At 46.1% G+C, this 22,566-nt stretch overlaps 1 pseudogene; it reads left to right on the plus strand.

Annotated features, from left to right (window-relative positions):
* The first annotated feature begins 611 nt into the window (after positions 1 to 611).
* On the plus strand, positions 612 to 1,894 carry LOC125532738 (annotated as a pseudogene).
* Positions 1,895 to 22,566: the final 20,672 nt, after the last annotated feature.

Genomic DNA, 22,566 nt, shown 5'->3' on the forward strand with positions numbered 1-22,566 from the left:
TCTGCATGACAATTGATAATTGACTCCCAATCCCTTGTTATGGGACATGTATGTGTTACTAATTGTAATGATAGTAGGCATGGTTTAACGCAGTCATTTATTGAAATATCTCTACATGATTAAGAAAATTGATTTAAAATTATGTAGTAACAACAAAGCGCCTGCCTACTCCTCTCCCGAACACGGCCAAATCTGTGAAAACTGCAGGTCGCCGGCTCGGTTCTTTCTTTAGTCGTAGAGAAGCTCTCGTAGATGCCCACATGTCGTTGACGACCCGTCGCGCTGCCACGTCGGCACCGAGCCAGCACCCTCACCGGTCTTTCCACCATGGATCCGACAGGGAGGCACGCAGAAGGGCTCGCTTCTCACCGTCTCAGTCCGTGGTCGGGCCGGCCACATAGATGGTCGGTCTGATCTCTCCATCATGCCGCTGATTTCCCTCCATGCCTTGCAAGGCCTCTTCGACCCACACTGGAGCCTCTCACCATCAAGCGTCGCCCCACCCAATTTGAGGCCCATGACCATCGCCCCACAAACCCCGCCGGAGGCTATCGTCGTCGCGCTTTCTATTGTGGCTGGTGCCACTTGCCTCCATCCCACAAGCAGCAGCGATGAGGGCGCGCGTGGCTTGGAGCGGGATGGCAACCCGCGTAGCACAGACGTCAAGCAGGGACCTCCTCGATTTCCTCTTCGGCGTCTCGGCCGACCCCGGTGGCACCCTCACCAACTAGGTCCGCTCGCCATGGTTCTGCAACTGAACCGGTGTCGCATGTGGCCGCAGCCCCACCGACAGGTGGCGCGTCATGCAGATGGTGCTCAACGGCCGTAGGATTCAGGACGTGCTCTTGCCGGTGCTGGGGCGGTTGTCTGTCCTCACAGTGCTTGATCTGTCTAGCAACGCGTTCGCCGGAGAGGTCCCTGAGGAGATTGTCGCGCTGTCGAGGCTAACGCAGCTGAGCCTGACGAACAACCTGCTCGAGGGCGCGATCCCCGCCGGCATCGGGCTCCTCCGAGAGCTCTACTACCTCGACCTCAGCAGCAACGGGCTCTCCGCGGCATCCCGGAGGCGCTGTTTTGCAACTGCTCCACCCTGCAGTACATGGACCTCGCCAACAACTCGCTCGTTGGCGACATCCCCTACGCCGCCGAGTGCCGACTACCCAGCCTCAGTTATCTCCTCCTATGGTCTAATGAGTTGTCCGGCCCGATCCCGCCAGCACTGTCCAACTCCCCCATTCTCGAGTGGGTCGACTTTGAGTCCAACTACCTCGCCGGCGAGCTGCTGTCGCAGGTGTTCGACAGGTTGCCGTGGCTCCAGTACATCTACCTCTCCTACAACAACCTCTTCATCCACGACGGCAACACCAACCTCGATCCCTTCTTCCGCTCCCTCAGAAACTGCACTCACCTGCAGGAACTCGAGTTCGCTGGGAACGGCCTCGGCGGCAAACTGCAGTCATTCATCAGCGAGCTCTCGCGCAGCTTTCGGCAGATCCACCTCGAGGACAACGCCATCTTGGGCTCCATCCCCGGCCTCATCAACCTCACGTACCTAAACCTCTCCAATAACCTCATCAACGGCTTCATCCCGCCGGACTTATCACTCATGCAGCGGCACGAGCAGGTGTACCTCTCCAACAACCTCCTCTCCGGTGGGATCCCCCGGTCCATCGGTGAGCTCCCGCACCTCGGCCTCCTTTACCTCTCTGGAAATCGCCTCGCCAGCGCCATCCCAGACACGTTCTCCAACCTCACGCAGCTCAGGAGGCTGATGCTCCACCACAACCACCTTGCTGGTGCCATTCCACCGAGCCTCGGCGAGTGCGACAACCTCGAAATCCTCGACCTCTCCTACAATGGCCTCCAAGGCGAGATCCCGGCTTTCCCGACCTGATTGTGCACAGACATGAAATAATTCATTAAACTTACCCTAGACCAAACGTCGAGGGATGCTCAAATCATCATCGTTGTAGATGCTTGCATACGTCGTGGTGTTCGGTGCGCTAGTTGTGCTGATTGGCTCGGAGGAGTAGAAGGATGAACGGGGAATGAAGGATGCCTCGGACGAATTGATTCGATGGCGTAGTGTGACGCGGGATCCGTGATTTGTTACCGTGAAAAATATGCATTTCTTTTGGCGAGATCCCGGCTTTCCCGACCTGATTGTGCACAAACATGAAATAATTCATTAAACTTACCCTAGACCAAACGTCGTGGGCTGCTCAAATCATCATCGTTGTAGATGCTTGCATATGTCGTGGTGTCCGGTGCGCTAGTTGTGCTGATTGGCTCGGACGAGTAGAAGGATGAACGGGCAATGGAAGATGCCGCAGACGAATTGATTCAATGGCGTAGTGTGATGCAGGTCCGTGATTTGTTACCATGAAAAATCTGCATTTCTTTTGGAAGGTCATTGGGGGATATCTTCTGTCGGTCCTTTATTAGGAAGGTGATCTCAATTAACAGATTTTCCACACATATTGCTGCTAGAAGCACCAACGATGGCAATTGTAATTTGGCATCAAGTATTTTTGGTATGGTAGGCTAAACAAAGGTAGGGAATGGGCAAAACATTATAAACCTTTGGACCAGCCTGACCGCCAAGTGCTTACGTGAAATAAGGTAGCGCCATGTGATACCTGAATCCTGAATACCCAGTGTTTACGTGATTGATTCACGAATTGCCAGCCTTTCTTGTTCCGCTCTCAATATATGGCAGTGGTATTTCCGTGATTGAATTAAATCGGCACCTGCCAAAGAAAGCGCAAAAAAAACTTAAGGGGATCAGGTGAATCGATTTGGTTTTCAATGAGAGGGAGTTAAAAACCAGCATGTAGGGGGTGGTGGGAGGTGGAGGAAATAAAGGCGGACGAAAATAAAACCGGAGTATCAGGCTACCAACTGCTCCATTAGAAGTAGACTAGAGGCAGACATCTCTAAGCCGACTGAGATGCAATGCTTTGTCGATGTGCCTCACACGCTCGCCAGCACCAGTGGCGTGCGTGGCTCCTGCACTGGCTTCGGGAAGACCCTTGTTCTATTGCCTTGCATAGGAGAGCGAGAGGAACATGCTCTCCACGGCTTGCCAATCAATTATAAATGCAGCTCTCGTCCATCTGCATGTTCTCGATGCAAAGAGTCGTCTTGGCCTCGTTGGTTCTTGCGAGTACCTGTGTTGGGGAAGCAAGCCCGCCTACTACACGGCCTACCGAGGCGGTGACTCCTGCCCATAGGCCCCCAGATGAGGCGGGAAGGCTGGCCCGCTTAAGCATCGGGGCGATGGTGGTGAAGCAGGGGCTGGGAGCGCTCCGAAGCAAGAAATCCATTCTTTCAATTAAAATCATTTTCACCTTATATTTTTTACAACATTCTCTTCGACAAGTTTCGACAACCTACAATCTTTTTTAATAAAATTAAACAACATCATCAATGTTATGAAAAATATGAAGTCTTGAAAGCTTGGGTCGCTTCATCATAGTTTCATTTTGAGCACTCATGTCCCATCATCTGACATGCAGCTCCACTGGTACGCATCAGACTCAATTATGGTAACCCGGCCCCATAGTCTAACATGTGATCAAAACAAATCTTCATCCGGTTTGTAAGCATGGTCTAGATAATAAAAAAGGATTCTTACATTGCTCGGCCTGAGATTATTTATCACCAGATCATCTCTAGCTTGGCCCCCCTTTGCCGTGACAGGCAAGTTGACGTCGTCCCTGTACATCACCGACAATCCTGCATTGACCACCAGCGGCCCATATCTTCTTTGTTGGGGTTTCTAGATGAAACAAGAAAATAATCAGATGATTATGACTTGGTTGAAATACCTTTACAAACAAATAGAGTGTTAAGTTTGAAACTCATCTCTTCTTGCAACAGAAAACAAAGAACGATTGTAGAGAAAAAAGAATCTTGTTTCTTTACCTCTTGCTGTTACTTCGCTCACTGGAAGCTACACACCTGTTGTTTTGGATGTGTCAGAATATCATGAGGAACATTAACTGCCTAGGAAACTTCATGTTTCTTTCTCTTTCATCTAAGACAAAAAAATTAAAAAAACATCATTATTTAAAGTTTAGATACAGTTGACATGGAATAACAAACTTTAAATCAAAAAACATTGCAATTTAGGAGGATAAGCATGACCCGAGTTTCCTTATTACTCCCTCCATCTCAGTTTACAAGTCTTGCACGTGTATCTAGATCATCAACTTAACTTATATACAATAAATTGTTTAACATAAAAATTATATCATTAAAAAATAGAACATTTAAAGTTTCTAATGATATATTTTTTGTAATGTATGCCTCTTATTAAGTTGGTCAAATTAACGACCTAGGTACATGTGCAAGACTTACAAACTGAGATGGAGGGAGTAGAACAAATGTTCCCAACATCATTATTTGAGCAGCACACTAATGTCTGCCCTTTATTCGAGTTTGATTTCATATTAAGGGTAGGTCCTCTCCTTTACAGTTCTTCAACAAAATTTACAAGTAATCAAACTGCAACAAAATTTCATCCCTACTGATTGAGGGTTATCAAATAGGCGACTAATAGGCGCCGGTGCGCTGGCCTAACTTTCGGCCGGTCAACTCCCGAGCGTCCGATCTGGATGCCTACAGCCATTGATTTCTTCCTCCTCAAAACGATTCTGATTCGCACGTGCACAACATGCCCACTTGCCTAGCGCACAGCGTGGTTGCCCCACCCCTGGCGTCCTCCATGGCTGCCGTCGTCACCGTCAAACGCAGCTCGTTGCCCCTTGCGTCCCCGTCGTCGCATGGCCTCCCAATCTCGCAGTCGTTTCCCGTGACACCCACTGCCAGATGCAACTCCACTGAAGCCTAATGCAGCTTGCCGCCAAGCCGGTTCCAGCAACCAATCAAAGCACGGCGGCGCCCGTCGCCGCCGTCGAGTTTGCAACACTGTTTTCCAGCAAAAAAAACAAAAATCCGAGCAACCACAGAAACCAAAAAAGCCAGTTGAAGCAAAAAAAATTAGCTGGTTCCAACAAACAAAACTGCCGATTCCAGCAAATACATAGATTGTCATCGTCGAGTCGTAGCAAAATTTCTGGCCGGTCGTAGCAAAAACAAAAGCCGGTTCCAGCTTCCGGCAATTACGGTTGCAACACCTGCCGTGGATAGGTACTGCTGGTTCCAACATCTCCTTCTACTGGTCCCAGCACCGTTGCATCCCCCTCGTCGCCGTTGTAGCTCGGGAGCGCCGTGATTGCAGCTTTTTTGCTTGCTGGTTGTAGCTCTGTCAGTGGGCAGTTCCAGCTTTTTCTCTGGCTGGTCGCAGCTATGGCGCCCGGTTACAGCTTTCTGATGGCTGATTCCAGCATTGCCAGCGGTGGGTTGCAACACCTCACGGTGCCGGTTCCAGCTCCAGGTCAGGTGGTAGGAAGCCACCGTCGGTGGCCAAAACGGAGTGGTGGTCGTCGGGGTAGGAAGAAGAGTAAGAGAGGGTGGGATGTGGGATGTGGAGGTCGTCGGGCTAGAGGAGGTTGCCGACGTCATCGGAATTCATGGTAGCGGTGCGCTCCAGCGATTGGAAGAAGGGGACCAGGAAGAGTGAGTGGATATGATTCCCCGAGTGGTGAAGAGATAAGGAGAGGAGGGGAGGCGCGGTGCAGTGCATGGGTCCCAGCTCCACGTATCAAGTCCGAGACGTACGATTTGTTGTGATCGAACGCACGCGGCATGACCGGCCCAACGCTCGGCTGGCGCGCCGCACAGAAACGTTTCCCTATCAAATACTCCTCCTTCTCTATCTTTTCCTTAACAGTAACATTGATGTTTTCCTTAGCTGCAACAACATAAATTCACCCCTACTCATCCAGGAGTACATCAGCACTCAAAACAACACAGGTCCTCTTCCTCTATCTTTTCCTTAGCAATAATAACACAAGCACTAAAAAACCAAGCAATCACCTCATCCATATGGGAGAAAAGGAGTACGTCCTTTGAAGCTCTAGTATTTTCAAAGTTCACTAAATTTCATCACATCCACATAAGGAGGAAGAAGGCACCGTGTTCCTCTGAATTCTCTGGACGGGGAAGATAGCAGTAGGAGGAGGGCTGGCGACCAAAGGGCCCTGCTCGTCGGCGTCGACCACCGCTCGTAGGAGACGACCACCGTGTCGGACCCTGCCACTGGGATCCGCTCCATGGTGGACGTCGTCCTCCGGCGTTTGGGCACAGACAGGCAGCCCACGGAGGAGGGGAGGCGACGGTGACGGGTTGAGGAGGAGGACGGAGACGACGTGAGGAGGAGGGTGTCGCAGCCTCGCCTGGGAGGCACTGCGTCGGCCTGAGGTGGAGAGCTGGATCAGGCGGCTCACAAAAGAGGGCCGTCCGCGTCCCACACATGGCGGCGGTCAGCGACGGATGCGATGACGACCTCGATCTGCACGAATCCGGCTCCGGCGACCTCGATCTGGCAGTCGTCGGGCAAGGGGGCAAGCCGGCCGGGGCGGTCCTCATCGCTTGGGCGCCGACGCATGCGGATGGGAGATGGTTTCATGGATATATCGTTGAAAAAAATTGCAGGGCTGGCGACTTCTTTCGTTCCGAAAATATCGGCTGGGCTAGTGATTTCCTTCGTTCCGAAAATCAGATTTTTGTTTTCTTAAACAAATTGCACTATTGAGAGGTACGGATTGATTTGGATAATTTAGGAAAGTTAGATCCGTAATTTCTTATATGTTAGAAAAATATTGGTTTGTAATAAAAGAAAGGGCCCGACTGATCGCGATTGATTTAAATAAGTTAGGAAAGTTAGATATATGATTTTTTGTACGTTAGAAAAGTGTTGGTTTATAATAAAAGAGTGTACATAAAAATAAACCGATGGATAAAAAACCAGCGTGGGAATGGGTGGTGGGAGGTGGGACGAAATAAAACCGGACTAAAATAAACCGTAAGGCGAGACTATCAACTGAGACATTAGGAATAGAGATATATAAGGTCCCACTCTCTAGCCTCAATATGCATTGTCAGGGGCACCATCGATAAGGCAGAGAAATAAAGGGTGGGCTGTTTAGCTCCAAAAAACCTAATTTTTCTAACATTGACATCTGAGCCGGTTAGGGTTAACGATGTTGTCGTCAACTCGGATTCGATCCATAATCAACCCCGCTGTTTACTCTGTCGATTCGATCATGGTCAACTTGATACATGGGCAGTCTAAACCAAGGTTAGCTTGGGAATCAAACTAGATCGATCTGTTGTGTGCTTTGTCAAGATGCCTTGCTGCAGATCGATCATAGAGCTCCGCCGCTCACAAGTCGATCCGGAATTCCCGATTGATTTGCTCGCCAAGCGCCGCTGAACTCCTGCCTCGCGACGGCACACGCCAGGTCTTCCCCGCCCGGAATCCGCCATCAGCCACCGCTCCAAGTCGCCGACTCCGCCCGAGGCCCGATCTCCAACCGCCCCTCCGCCAGCAGCTCGCCTGCAGCTCGCGTTGAGCAGCTAGCAGTCCGCGCTGGTGCCGGTCGTCATCGTCGTCTGATGAATCACCTGACCCCAAGTCGCTGACCTCGCTTTATTTACTCGCCTGCTTCTAGCCATCCACCTCGACGGGTCATCAGGTACACGAGCTAGTCGCCAAGGGCTGCTCGGAATTTGTCAGGCTCATGACCTGCTACTGCTCAACACCATCGAAGGATTTCTCTCTCTCTCTCTCTCTCTCTCTCTCTCTCTCTCCACTGAACTTTGTGGATGATGGCCTCCAGATGGCACAAAATACACTGTTTCTGCTCATGGTTGAGAATATTTACTATGTGATTTACTGCCGAGCCTGCAGATCCCCGTTAATGATGCTAGTGACGAGGAATTAATTCTTCAGACATGTGACCTTCATCTACCACTTAGATTGAGGAAGGAGAGTGTAGATAATCTCTCGCCACTGCGGAACAAGCAGGAAGCTTGTTTGTTGCTGTTGCAGGTACCATACTACTTGGATGTTCATACGAATTGACGAATTGAGTCAGCTATAGGCGCCGTGCTCCTACTTCTAGTACTACTTGCATGAGGAATTGGGATTTCTTTGCCGATATCTACAGATTGGTAACACTTCTCTCGCAATGATTTTTTTAAGGGGTTAGTTCCCACGAAAATTTTACGGTTTGGAAAAGATAAATCGTGTTATTTGTTTTTGCAGAGAAAACTAACCGGAAAAGACCAAAATTTAAATGCCATTATCGTGGATATAAAATGGCTACTTACGTCATGATCATCGTATGGTTCTTTCGTTCCTGAATATGAGAGGACACAGACTGTGTGCAAAATTACGTGCAATCTGGAATATATTTTTAGACAATACTCTCATAAAGTGATCAATAATATTTATGGATTCTATTCTTGTTGAAAATCAGTGTACAAATTGCATGGATAATCAGTGCAATCTGGAATATATATATATATATATATATATATATATATATATATATATATATATATATTGGTTAACTCTATGCAGAATTTATTGAAAGAATTGAATTTTCAATTTAACTTCATTGTGATATGGGACATTATTTGCTCTATGGAGGAAGATAGAAACTCTCCTCGCGAAGGATTTGCCCAAATATTATTGGTTACACCTTGAAGAGGAAGATATAGTATTTTTTTTCAATGCAATTAGGCAAAGTGGAAGGTATGTCTATAATCTGTACGCACGGGATTTTTCATATATCATATATTTCCATGCAAACAATTCCAAGGAAATTCTAAAGTCAATAAACTTGGAATTGGAAATTATGACCTCACACTAGTAGAAAAATGGTCAAACGTGAAGCACATTAGTGCCGGTTTGTATTTGAGCCGGCACTAATGTATACATTAGTGCCGGTTCCAACGGATAGCCGGGCCGCTTTCATTAGTACCGGTTCGTGCCGAAACTTTAGCACTGGTTCGTGCCACGAACCGGTACTAATGAGAGTGATGGCAGGATGTTGTCAGAGTGGGGCCCCTCCAGCACCTTTAGTACCGGTTCGTGCCACGAACCGGTACTAAAGATCGTCCTATATAAACCCTTCGTCCAACAGCACTCTGTTCTTCCCCCTTTCCCCTCTCCGGCCCTCTCCTCTGTTCTTCCCTTCTTCCTCTCGAGTTCATCACAAAATTTGCCCAAAATTTGTCAAGATTTGAAGGCCCTCATCCATTCAAATGATCACAAAGGTTAGCAACTTTGTCCTTTCATCTCTCATTGCTAGATTAGCTCTTGCATTGGTTTATATAGTGATTAATTTGTGAGTTTAGTAATTTGGGAGGATATATATATATATATGTGCTAGTATTTGATTTATATGCAATTTGAGGTCAAAAATAACACTTAGTTTGCATATGTAGGTGTGGTTTACTTAGTGCCTTCTAAATCTTCATCGTAGCCACCGTCGATCGCCCGCACCGTCCCGTCGCCGGCACCACCTTGTGGTGAGCCTCTTGTTCATGAAATTTTATATAAAAATTGATGTTTGTGTGATTTGGATATATAGTTACTCGTATAATTATCTTACCCGTACGTTGTTTGTTATACATATAGTGCCATGGTTTTGATATCCGTCCCCGTCGGCCCTAGTCCTTGTTATGATTCGGATGTGGTATGTATATTCTCTTTTAAAACTAGTTGCATTTCGTGTTTATGACAAATTATGCCCATCAAGTTGACATAGAAATTTTTTCTAGGAGGTATCTGAACCGGAAATTCCAACCGACCCTATTGCCGAGAGGTTAAATTTAGTTGAAAGAGAAAACGAGTACTTGAAAGAAAAATTGAAAAGAATTGAGGGGGAGAAGATGGAATTGGAGTTGCATGTTGCCGATGTCGTCGATGATCACAAGATCAAGATGGAGAAAATGCGCTTGAAGATTAGAAAGATTAGAAAATATGCCATCGATAGTGAGGCTTGGTATCATTATGCTGTTGGATCCATTGTTACCTTAGTTGCGATCTTGATCGTATTTGTTGTTGCATTTAAATGCTTTAGCTAGAGAGTTATTTGTTTGTTGCATTTAAGTGCTGTATGAACTTTATGTATGAACTTGTATTAATTTGGTCTATTCGGTGTTGTGTAATGAAGATGAGCCGGCAATGGATGTACGATGACCGATGCTCTCCCCAGTTCGTTGAGGGCGTGCGTACTTTTCTGCTTGTGGCTGAGGCAAACAAGCGGGCGGATGGTTTTATGCCTTGTCCATGTGCTCGCTGTAAGAATGGTCACAATTACTCTACGTCAAGAACCATTCACGTCCACCTGTTTAAGACCGGTTTCATGCCCCATTATAATGTTTGGACCAAGCACGGAGAAAGAGGGGTTATGATGGAAGACAATGAAGAAGAAGAGGACGACGACAGCTATCCTGGCCATGGGTTCCCTGAATACGATGATACAACAATGGGGGAAGAAGCTGAGCCGGTAATGCGGGAAGAAGCTGAGCCGGCAATGCGGGAAGAAGCTGAAGAAGAGGCATCAGATGAGCCCGTTGATGATCTAGGTCGGGCCATTGCCGATGCAAAGAGAAACTGCGCAAGTGATTTGGAGAAGAAGAAGTTGCAGCGCATGTTAGAGGATCACAAAAAATTGTTGTACCCGAATTGCGTAGGTGACAAGAAAAGGCTGGGCACCACACTGGAATTGCTGCAATGGAAGGCAGAGAATGGTGTATCTGACAAGGGATTTGGAAAGTTGCTGGTAATGATAAAGGATATGCTTCCAAAGGACAACGAATTGCCCGAGAGTACGTACGAAGCAAAGAAGGTTGTCTGCCCTCTAGGGTTAGAGGTGCAGAAGATACATGCATGCCCTAATGATTGCATCCTCTACCGCGGTGAGTACGAGGATTTGAACGCTTGCCCGGTATGTGGTGCATTGCGCTATAAGATCTGCCGCGATGACCCTGGTGATGTCGAGGGCCGGCGCCCCAGGAAGAAGATTCCTGCCAAGGTGATGTGGTATGCTCCTATAATACCACGGTTGAAACGTTTGTTCCAAAACGAAGAGCATGCCAAGGCGATGCGATGGCATGGAGAAGACCGTAAGAAAGACGGAAAGTTGAGAGTACCCGCTGACGGGTCGCAGTGGAGAAAAATCGAAAGGAAGTACGGGAAGGAGTTTGCAGATGACGCAAGGAGCGTATGGTTTGGTCTAAGCGCAGATGGCATTAATCCTTTTGGGGAGCAGAGCAGCAACCATAGCACCTGGCCTGTGACTCTATGTTTGTATAACCTTCCTCCTTGGTTGTGCATGAAGCGGAAGTTCATTATGATGCCAGTGCTCATCCAAGGCCCTAAGCAACCCGGCAACGACATTGATGTGTACCTAAGGCCATTAGTTGAAGAACTCTTACAACTGTGGAATGGAACAGGTGTACGTGCGTGGGATGAGCACATGGGGGAAGAATTTGACCTAAAGGCGTTGTTGTTCGTGACCATCAATGATTGGCCTGCTCTCAGTAACCTTTCAGGACAGACAAACAAGGGATACTGCGCATGCACGCACTGTTTGGACGGTACTGACAGTATATATTTGGCTAATAAGAATGTGTACCTGGGACATCGTCGATTTCTTCCGAGCAGGCATCCCGTAAGAAAGAAAGGCAAGCATTTCAAAGGTGAGGCGGATCACCGGACGAAGCCTCGCCACCGTACTAGTGCTGATGTACATGATATGGTCAAGGATTTGAAGGTGGTCTTTGGAAAGGGTCCTGGTGGACAACCTGTTCCGAATGACGCTGACGGATGCGCACCCATGTGGAAGAAGAAATCTATATTTTGGGACCTGCCCTATTGGAAAGACCTCGAGGTCCGCTCCGCAATCGACGTGATGCACGTGACGAAGAATCTTTGTGTGACCCTGCTTGGCTTCTTGGGCGTGTATGAGAAGACAAAAGATACACCTGAGGCACGGGAGGACCAGCAACGTATGCACGGAAAAGACGGCATACATCAGGGTCATGCAAGCTACGCTCTTACCAAAGAAGAGAAGGAAATCTTCTTTGAATGCCTGCTCAGTATTAAGGTACCGTCTGGCTTCTCGTCGAATATAAAGGGAATAATAAACATGGCAGAGAAAAAGTTCCAGAACCTAAAGTCTCATGACTGCCACGTGATTATGACGCAACTGCTTCCGGTTGCATTGAGGGGGCTTCTACCGGAAAACGTTCGATTAGCCATTGTGAAGCTATGTGCATTTCTCAATGCAATCTCTCAGAAGGTAATCGATCCAGAAATCATACCAAGGTTACAGAATGATTTGGTGCAATGTCTTGTCAGTTTTGAGTTGGTGTTCCCACCATCCTTCTTCAACATCATGACGCACGTCCTAGTTCACCTATGCGAAGAGATTAACGTTTTGGGTCCTGTATTTCTACACAATATGTTCCCCTTTGAGAGGTTCATGGGAGTCTTAAAGAAATATGTTCATAACCGTGCTAGGCCAGAAGGAAGCATCTCCAAGGGCCGTCAAAATGAGGAGGTCATTGAGTTTTGTATTGACTTTATTCCTGACCTTAAGCCGATTGGTGTTCCTGAATCGCGGCATAAGGGCAGACTGGATGGAAAAGGCACGCTAGGAGGGGAACAAATAATATGTATGGACGGATATTCTCTCACTGAAGCACACTACACAGTTCTACAGAATTCCGCCTTGGTGGCTCCGTATATGGATGAACACAAGAATTTGCTACGCTCCAAACACCCGGAGCGGTCTGATGACTGGATCACACGTGAACAAACCAGGAGTTTCGCCAGCTGGTTGCAAGCACGTACCATGCATGACACCTCTATTGAAGATGACCTGTACTTGCTGTCCCAGTTACCATCTTCGAATATAATGACTTTCAAAGGGTACGAGATAAATGGTAATACATTTTACACGATCGCCCAAGATAAGAAGAGCACCAACCAAAACAGTGGTGTCCGCTTTGATGCAGAAACCAAGACGGGAAATGAAACATATTATGGTTATATACAAGACATATGGGAACTTGACTATCGACGTGGTTTGAAGGTCCCTTTGTTTCGGTGCAAATGGGTCAATATGCGGGGTAACGGAATGACAACAGTGGATCTCAACAATCTTGCGTATGCAGACGAACCATTCGTCCTAGCCAATGATGTGGCACAGGTTTTCTATGTGAAGGACATGTCTACCAAGCCAAGAAAAAGAAAAAATAAGGAAGCGAATGCATCATACGATGAGTCAAAGCGGCACATAGTTCTTTCTGGGAAGAGAAACATCGTGGGAGTGGATGACAAGACAGACAAGTCAGAAGATTATGAAAAGTTTGATGAAATTGCTCCATTCACAGTGAATATTGACCCGAGCATCCCGTTAAATGATGAAGATTTTCCATGGCTACGACGCAAAGGGACACACGCGAAGAAAAAGTTTCACACCCAAAGATCTGGGATGTGATCGGCTTAACTATCATCACTTTCTTCTGTGTTTCACACCTAGGAGGGAATCTCTGTAATAGTTAGGGCCTGGTATCATAATTTCACCCACATAGCATGTGCAAAAAAGTAGAGAGGGTTACCGCAAAAACTGGATGCACTTCATGTACAAAATGGACAATCTGTTTCGAAGTATCAGGGTTTCGGACGAAAACTCATCCGTTACAAAGGCATTTCATTTTTAAATAACTTAAGCATTACCAAATTGAATATAATGATAAAACACACTAATATTAAACATAAGAAAAAAGAATCACTGGAAAATGTATTTTTAAAGTTAAGTTATTCACAAACTAGTGATTCACACAAATTTCAAATAATTCAAAATTTAAACTATTCAAATTTAAAAACTACCGGCACTAACTGAAAGTTTCTAAAAACTATCAAAAATATTCACAAAGAAACTCTAAATACAGCAAAAAACAACTAAAAATAAATAAAACAAAATAAATAAAGCAGAAAAAAAAACTAAATGAAAAAAGCCCACCTACCGGGCCACAGCGGCCTGCATACGACTAGAAACCCAACCTGTTGTTGGGCCAGGATGCAGGCCCGCAAGCCCAATAGGCCCCACAGGGCAGAGTAGCAGAGGTAGGCCCAGAAGGCCTGCTTAAGAGAGGAGCTCGAGACAGCAGCGGCGGCGGGGCTTATAAGCAGGTGTGAGCGCCCTTCGGCTAGCGAGGTGGGACTAAACTTTTGTGCCCCTCACCTGGCAGCGCACACCCTTTAGTACCGGGTCGTGGCACCAACCGGTACTAAAGGGGGGGCCTTTAGTACCGGTTGGTTCCACGAACCGGTACTAAAGGGGGGTGCTTCCCGCCGCTTGGCTTGGCCAAAACAGGCCTTTAGTACCGGTTGGTGGCTCCAACCGGTACTAAAGGTGTCCCCTATATAAGAAACACTTCGAAAATTTTCAGTTTCTCATCTCCCACTTCTCTCTGCCGCCGCCCCGTCCCGCGCCGTCGCCGCCCCTGTCGCGCCGTCCCCGTCGACTCCGCGACGCCCCCGTCCTCGCCGCGTCGTCCCCGTTGACTCCGCGGCGCCCCCATCGCCGGCCTGTCGCCGCACCGGCCCGTCGCCGTCCCTGTCGCCGCACCGGCCCGTCGCCGTCCCCTCGCTTCGCCGTCGCCGTCGCCTTTGGATCGACCTCGCCTCGCCGTCGCCGTCGCCTCGACCTTGCCCGCGCGCGCTGTGAGCCCCTCCCCCGGCCCGTCTCCTCCCTCCAATCGATCAAAGCCACACCGCGCGCCGGCACCGACCGTAGCGCACACACACGCGCGCACGCACACACACACTACATGCACACACAGACACACACTACACACACACTACACGCGCACACACACACAATTTTTCTGTTTTTAGCTTTTAGTTTTTTCTGTTTTTCTGTTTTTCATACAAAGTTTTAGATGAATTAATTAGTTAGATTAGATTAATGTCAAATAGTATATATAAATGTTAGTTATAATATATATAATGTCAAATGTTATAGAAATGTTAGTTATATAGAAATGTTAGAAATTTTGGAAATGTTAGTTTAGCTAGCTAGATGAATTAGATTAAATTCAAATTGTTAGATGATGATGGATGTTTTTTTAGTTTCTTATATTTTTAGTTATAAAATTTAGAATTTGCATATATGAAATCATCACAATCCATCATTTAAAAAATGTTACTTTACTTTTGCGGTATATAGTATTTGTTGTCGACGATGCCCGGCCCGCATCCTCGCCGTCGACACGTCCGCGACGACGTCCAGCTGACCCATGTCCGGGACTGGGCTCCGCCGGGCTGGCACTGGGAGGTGCTGCCTGGAGGGGCGCGCCGCTTGATGAGGAACCCGGCCCCGGGTCCCGTCGTCGCCCCTGATCTCGTTTGGTGGCGTTCGCGTGGGCCAGTTTCGGTGCGGAGGGAGCTGGCCCCGCCGGAGGTGGTACGTCGTCGTGTCAGGGAGGAGGACGAGCACGTCCATCGCTACATGGTTGCGTTAGAGGGCGGCAGGTTCTCCAATACCTGGCAGTTTCTTCAGGGATCTCACTTCAGCTATGATCCTGTGAGGGTTCCTTCTCTTTGGGTGTCCACCGCCCGCGCCGCAGGAACCGCGAGTGTCCTAGATTCTTCTGTAGTATTCGATCTTTATTAGCTACCTAGCCAGTGATGTATTTGATATTATATCTATTATTCGAGACGATGTATTCGAGATTATATCTATTATTCGAGACGATGTATTCGAGATTATATCTATTATTCGAGACGATGTAATTTGAATACTAAATTGTTTTATATTTCTTTTGGCATAGTTAAATAAAAGCTATGGCGGACAATACCGACAGAGAGAGAGAACAGACCATGTTCGATATCATACGCGGGCCAGATGATGATCAGAATGAAGAAGATTTTGACGGCTCCGAATTTCTAAACAACACCAGAGAGGGTGATATGATATTCGATCGCGACGACCGAGAAGATGAAGTCATGAACTACGACGAAGAACATGTTGATCCTGAAACAACAAACACCGGCGAGGTATATATATTTATATAAGCAGGAATCTGGTGATCATCGCATGTTTTAAATGAGTTGAAGATATATTAACGAATCGATCTTTCTTCTTTCAGCCATCCGGATCGAGCAAATCTTCAGGCAAAAGGACAAAACGAGGCCCGAACAAAAAGTTGAAGGAGGGCGTAAAGTACAATATCGAGGCATTCAAACCTAATGGCGAACCATTAGCGCCTAAGAAGATTGCGGACAAGTTCGTTCGTCAGTGCGGAGTTCTTGTGAAGGACCAACTCCCGATCTCCCTTCAAGAATGGAGAAAGCCAGCAAATCCACGTCCAGATGTTACTTTTGTCGACGAGAATCAAAAAAAATCTGCTTTGGGATACTCTCATGGAACATTTCACCCTACCAGATAATTTCATAGAAGCAGATGTGCGGAAAGTCAAGGACGCTGCTTTTAGGAAGATGGCGGTTGCATTCAAGAACCACAAGAGAATGACGTGGGAGAAGTACGTCAAGGGAGGAAGGAAGACTCCAGTATTCGAGGGGATACTAGAGAATCAAAGTGCTCATTGGGACGATTTCGTGAAATTCAAGGATTCAGAATTAGCTAAGGAACGGTCGAGAATAAACAAGAAGAATGCCGAAAAAAAGGATAAGTTCCATAAGCTGGGGCCAGGTGGCTACGTGGTGGCAATGCCTAAGTGGGATAAGTCTGAGAAAGAGATGGAGGATGCAGGTGTCACTCCGATTACTAAGAGCTGGCCCCCCAGGTGCAGGACTTGGTTCTATGCGCATGGGGGGGAGTTGGACCCGAAGACAGGCAATGTTTCGACGAAGGCATGTCTGAACGGAGCCGACGATGCGCTACTTGTTGCAATAGAAGAGGCTCGATCGGGGGTGTTCCAGCCCAACAGAGAGAACGACGAGCTTACGTGTGCCTTCGGAAATCCTGAACACCCGGGAAGAACACGAGGCAAGGGCGCTCTTCCGTGGTATGAGGGGTTTTCGGACTGGAACGCCGACTACAGAACCCGTGCGAGAAAGAAGATTGTGGAGGAGAAGAAGAGGAAGATGGAGGAGGAGCAGAGGAAGCGGGACTATGAACGCCTTCAAGGCCTAGAAGCAAGTCAAGCGGAATTGGCAGCTAAATTCCAGCGGCAGCAGGAGCAGATCGACTCACTTAGTCAGCAAAGGGGGTCTCAGCATCTGCAGCAGCTAGCGGATGATCCAGCATTGGATACCACCGCCCCATCCATGCCGAGAAGCAGCGTGGGTTCCACCCCGGGCGACGCAGTAGTGCTGGATAGATACCCCGTGGATGACATCACGGAGAACACTAACTGCGAGCTACACTTCAAAATGAAGAACATATCCGTGAAGGTGGCGGACGCCATTGCTTTTTCAAATTCCCCCGAGGCAACCTTCCATTGCAACCCGATTCCAGCGGGCTATGCTCGTGTCTTGGTTGATGAGGTGGTGGACCCATATTCGGAGCTACAGCTTGACATTTCTGGAGGTGACGACGAGCACACATTGGGAGAGGCCATACATCGTGTCATCCTATGGAGAAAGGATTGCATCATCTTTCGAAGGCCACCGACACCGCGTCACCCGACTCCTCGTCGAAGTCCGCCACCGAGTCAGCAGACTCCCGCTCCTCCAAGTCCACCAACGCGTGAGGCCACTCCTCCTCCTCCAAGTCCGGCAAAGTGTCAGGCCACTCCTCCTCCAAGTCCGACACAGCGTCAGACGTCCACTCCTCCTCCAAGTCCGGCACAACCTCAGGCCACTGCAAGTCCGGCACAGCTTCAGGCCACTCCTCCTCGTCCAACTCAGCCCCGTCAGCCGTCTCCGCCGCCTCAGCAGTCGCAGAAGAGACACCCCGCAGCTATGGTGCGTAGCGGTACGAGTCGAGGTCATAGTACAGGAAGTACAGGCGGAGGCAAGCGATATAATATGGTCCAAACCTCACTACTCCTCTTCCTGTGAGGGCTTACGACAGGACCGAGGAGCAAACCAATGCCATAGTGCAGGCAGAAGTCGACACCCATTTTGGACCGAAACCGCCACCGCCGCCAAGGGAGAAAGTGCCTGTGGAAGTAGTTGACCACTTCATTCGTATGGCTCAACCACCAGCTCCTAAGCCTGTTGACTCAGACTATGAGTGCCACATCAGGAAGTTACATCGACGACGTCTACAGAAGGAGGCGAGCTCGAGCTCGAGCGAACAACAAGCAACTGTCAAAAAATGCAGGAAAACCGTTGCCCAGCTGGGAAAACAGGCGGCGCAATCGACCCCCCCCCACTTGTTGTGCCGCCAACAACACGTGACAGTACGAGCGCCCAATATTATTGTGGCCAAACAGTTTACGTTCCCGAGGTGGGCGATGTGGTAATAACCCAGGAGCATATAATGCAGGCTGAAGAACTCAAGATCACTGTTGGACAACTCCTCGAGATCAAGGACATGCCTGGGATTACAGAGGAGGAAATAAAACGGAAATATGTCCGGGGCCAACCTTTGGTCGAGCCAGAAGATGTCAACAAGCTCCCAACGAGAATGTATGAATTGCATGAATGGTACATGGACATTACCAAGAGATCCAATCGAGAGTCCCTCATGGTGAATGTCAAGAAGGATGATTACTACCATGAGAAAGCTGTGGCCGTTGAGTATCCTGAACTGTTTCAGTTATACAATCAAGACGCACTTGACAAATCTATCGTCAGTTGCTATTGTCTGTAAGTGATTTCTTTCTGTAATTTAAGTCTCAAGCTAGCTGTAGTGATCCTTTTGATCAATCATTACCTGTAATTATCCTCACTATATTCTTTTCTGTGGTATTATGCAGGATGAAGATGTATGAAATGAGAAAAGGTGGACGCTATGGCATTGGGTTCATTGACCCAAACACCGTTAATGAATACACATGGAAAATGAACAAGCATCAAGAAAAAGAGGTAGAGGACAGCATGCTAGAGTTCTTGAAGCGCCTCAAATACAATGAAGATATACTACTTCCTTACAACTTCTAGTGAGTCACACTTTCTTGTACTACAAATTCTCTGTTTTTGCCTACTAGCTAGCTACATGTTTTTGCTTACATATGCCCGCTTAATTAAGACATGCAAACGTGTGTGCATGCAGATTTCACTGGATCTTGTGTATCATTAAAGTTGACGCCGGAACTGTTGAAATACTGGACTCGCTACTCAAAGCAAATAGTGACCATAACATCTTGTTTGGGATAGTCAACAGGTAATTTCAATCATTATTAACTATATATCTCGGCCTATTTAGTTCGTCATTAATTTCATGATATGAACTATTTAATAACCCCTTTATTCATTTTCTTTGTCGGCGGGCAGGGCTTGGGCAAGGTTCATCAGCGTCACGGAAGGCGAATGGAAACCAAAGCTAAAATGGTTTCGATCCAAGGTAAGTAATTAAGTAGTACTAGCTAGCTAGCTAGCTGCCATCTCTTTAATTATCATGCTTGATTAATTATTATCTGATCAAATTAAATTCCATTCTCGTAATAAAGGCCCTGAAGCAGGCGCAGGGGATTGATCTGTGTGCATTCTGCGTTTGCGAGAACATTCGCATGATGGCGTCCGAAAGGAGCAAATCTCAAAGACAGGAATGGGTACGCTTGTCAGAACACTATTCACAATTTTTACACCATTATCGATATCTAGTCACACAACTAATACACATGCATATTGATCTCCTTCTTAACAGTTCAAAGAGGTGCGGGACAAGCTCCTACCAACGGAGCGCGTAGAAGCACTTCAAGAGGAAATAGCGGGATTTTTGCTCGACCAGGTCATAAATCCGAAGGGAGAATACTATTACCCGCTACCGCCCCCATGAACCACTTCCAATTGTCATCGTGCTCCGAAGGCACCAATTAGGCTAATGCCACTGGCTCCGAAGGCAACATGCATATGTAGGAGAAATTGTATATAGCTATACATGTGTGTATGTGTAAATTAATATGGTGGTTTGTGAGACATTGATGATATATATATATGATTGGTTCTACTAGAAATTATATATATATATATATATATGCATAACGTGTACAATGTGTAGTACCGTAAAATACCAGCAAACGAAAAAGAATTAAAATGGAAAACACAAAATTAAATGAAAAAGAAATCATAAAACCAAAAACCCCACAACCATTTAGTACCGGTGGTGTTACCAACCGGTACTAAAGGGCTCCCGGCCCCCGGAGCTGGCTCGTGCCACGTGGATCCCCTTTAGCACCGGTTCGTGCTGAACCGGTACTAAGGGGGGGGGGGCTTTAGTGCCGAAACTTTAGTGCCGGTTCCTAAACCGGCACTAAAGGGCCTTACGAACCGGTGCTATTGCCCGGTTCTGCACTAGTGTCAAACTCCGTTTTGTGGAGGAAAATTATTATTGATGGATACACTATTATACTAATCTTGCATGAGAAGGAATTCAAACAGTGTCTATTATGACAATCACTTATTTATGGTGGAAGATGGGAACCACTCCGTGGAAAATTAAGGAAGTTTGCTCTCACTTAACGGTATGCACATTGTTAATATTTGCATTAAATATGAATTTGTCGCTACTTTTTCAAATAGTTGGATTGTGAATTTAAGATTCTATGTATTATATTGCTGGAATACAATAGCAATTTTATTGACTCGCTAAAAATACCAAAGGAAATTATGTATATTATGTGGTTTGTCAATGCTGCTAAATCTTATACACTTTGGAATTGGAAATTTTACCATGGAACTCCATGGCGGAGGAAGAATATCATTGTTTAAAAGGAAATACTATTTGGAAAAGGAAGAGTGGAAATATTGCTCAATGATAAAATTAGTGCATTACCGAATTTCACACGATGGTCTATTCTTTCTTGATGGTCCATTGGAAGTTAGCAACCCAAATTGTTATTCAGGGAAGATAAATCCATAGAGAGGAATGTTGATAATGGGAACACATGCTTGGAATTTATTATTTTTGTTATGGACGACTTGGTCACATATAATGGAACGGAATTGAGTGGCTTACTAATTCTGGAGTTCAAAGTTTTAGTGGGAGGAATTTGGTTTCAGAAGCACCTATATAATGGGTATTTGACTTGCACGCCTTTTCTTAAGGTGGAAAGAGATAAAGAAACTTCACATCGTTTCTATATATACTTATGGTATTTTTTTGGACACTCCCACTAGGCCAGATTGTTTATTTCATTTTACTCATCGATGATTGCACTTTATATGGTTACATGTTTAACTTTTCATTATAAAAGTCAGAAGGTTTTATTGTGATGTTCACATGTTGTACTGAAGTGGAAAATCAGTTAATTAAAGTATATCAATGTCTTAGCAACTGATTGGTGGGGGAAGTACACTTCAGGAATATATCAATTTAATATGTAAAGAGCATGGAACTACATTCCCCATTGTCATATAATGTATACTTCACAATTGAGTGGAGGAATTGAATATCTTTGACTAGAAGGAAGTATTTAATTTTGGAAGAAAATTATCAATTACTGCAAAGCACACACTAGGAAATTGTTAATTCTTATTCTAGTGGATCAAGTGTATGTTTTTTTGCTCTGGAAAAGAAAAACTGGTGGGAAGTGGGAGTTGATATTTGATGGATAATGGTGGAACTATTGGCAATCACACTAGAATATAATTTTGACCCCAAAGGAAACTACAAGTGAAACTCCTAACACTAACATGCTTAGGATAAGTGGGAGGAAATAACTTGGAATATCGAGTCTGGATAATTATCATATGTTATTTGGGGAAGTGACTCTGAATTTTTAGAGGAATAATTAAAGTCTTTTTAAAAGGCTTAAAATTTCAATCAATGCAAGCTACGGGTGGAAGCATTGCCGGAAGGAATAAACTCAATGAGGAAGAATAAAAGTTTGGGAACTTGTTACTTTACCAAACAACCACAAGCCTATCAGTAGTAAATGGATTTATTTACTGGAAGTTTAAAGCAACATGCTCAATGGAAATTACAATTCTAGTCTTGATATTAAAAATCCTTTACACAAAGAAATGATTATACTTTGTGGAAAGTCATTCTCCCATGGGATTTGTGGCTTCTCTGGAATTTAGAGAAAGTGGGAATGAGGATAAGGTTTGCTAACTGAATATATTAATTCAGGATCTTGTTACAAGCATCACATCAATGGTATATCATGTCATATGGTTTTCTTAATATGGAAGATAATCATATACAAAGATTAGCGTGAAGTGTTTTGTGTTACTACTATATGTGCTAACTATGTTTTTGTTGTTTATAAATATCACATTGATGGAAGTGAAAACTTGGTTATCCTCAAACTTTCTTATGAAAGGTATGTCTGATGCTTCCTATTTTTTTGGAAGTGGAAATCATAGAGAATGTTTTGAAATGTTTTTCTATGGAAAAGTGCAAACCTATCTGAAACCTTTGATAATGGGAATTATACTCTGTGAGGAATTATGTTTGAACTCAGGAGGAAAAAGAAAGAGTGATGACCTGATCTTAGCCATGCCACTGAAATTATTGCTATTTTGATTAGCATGATAACTCACACTTGCTGGAA

This window comes from Triticum urartu, chromosome 1 (genome assembly GCF_003073215.2).
Source record: "Triticum urartu cultivar G1812 chromosome 1, Tu2.1, whole genome shotgun sequence".
In the NCBI taxonomy this organism is placed as follows: Eukaryota; Viridiplantae; Streptophyta; class Magnoliopsida; order Poales; family Poaceae; genus Triticum; species Triticum urartu.